Here is a 910-nt window from a genome sequence, read left to right as displayed (position 1 = left end):
AAACCGCCCGTGGCACCCTGATCGTGTTTGGTGTTCATGACCGGACACTTGGCCACTCCCTCCTTTGCCATGATGTGTATCGGGGTTGCACTTCCGAGCTTCCTTTTTGTAATGTTTATGTGCATGTATTATTAGTGGAACGCATTTCTGTAGTTATTTTGTTTGTTTATTGTCGCAAACGTTCGTGTTGTACCACTTGAAAATCGCTGGGTTGCCAGGCACCCCATGCTCATTAGCGAGAAATTCCCCTCGTAAATTTCGAGGGCCGATTGCTGTCTGCACTTCGAACGATGGGGAAAAGTGCTCCCCTTTTGTTTCTTTATTTATTTGCTCACCTGTTAGATACACATTTTAAAATATTTTTGCCATGCTTTTTTATATAATGCTTATGTGGGATTTACATATATGTAGATCTTGTATTTTACAACCCCTCGCCTCCGAAAACAAGAAAGTTACTCCCCATCTACTTGTAAGCGTCTTTTTGCTGATATTTGTATTGCTAAATGTACACTCATAGAACTCTTGCCAGTGAATGTTGCTTGCAGTAAAGCAAAACTTTGTGATACGCATTTAAGTTGAAGAATTATTTTCCGTCAATACAGAGCGATGAAGGACGGGTGGTAGAATATAGCTAATGGACCTTTGGTGTTTTTATTTGGTGTGTACGTATGTAAGCATGCGTGTACATTTTTATATATGGTTGTTCATGTGTATGTACGGTTACGTGTGTTAGGGAATAAATGGAGCTGATACACCGTCTGAGAGAGGGAAATTTTATAAACGATAGGTTTCAGTAGCTTCGGTCGGGAGGCCTGGGAATGAATGCAGTAAAGTGCAGAACGATGAAGGACTGGCGGGGAAAAGTGGATAAATGAAAGGGAGATTAGTTAAACGGTATCCAAGTTAAGAA

Source organism: Penaeus monodon, chromosome 25 (assembly GCF_015228065.2).
Source record: "Penaeus monodon isolate SGIC_2016 chromosome 25, NSTDA_Pmon_1, whole genome shotgun sequence".
NCBI classification, from domain to species: Eukaryota; Metazoa; Arthropoda; class Malacostraca; order Decapoda; family Penaeidae; genus Penaeus; species Penaeus monodon.
Note: the sequence above shows the minus strand (reverse complement) of the source record.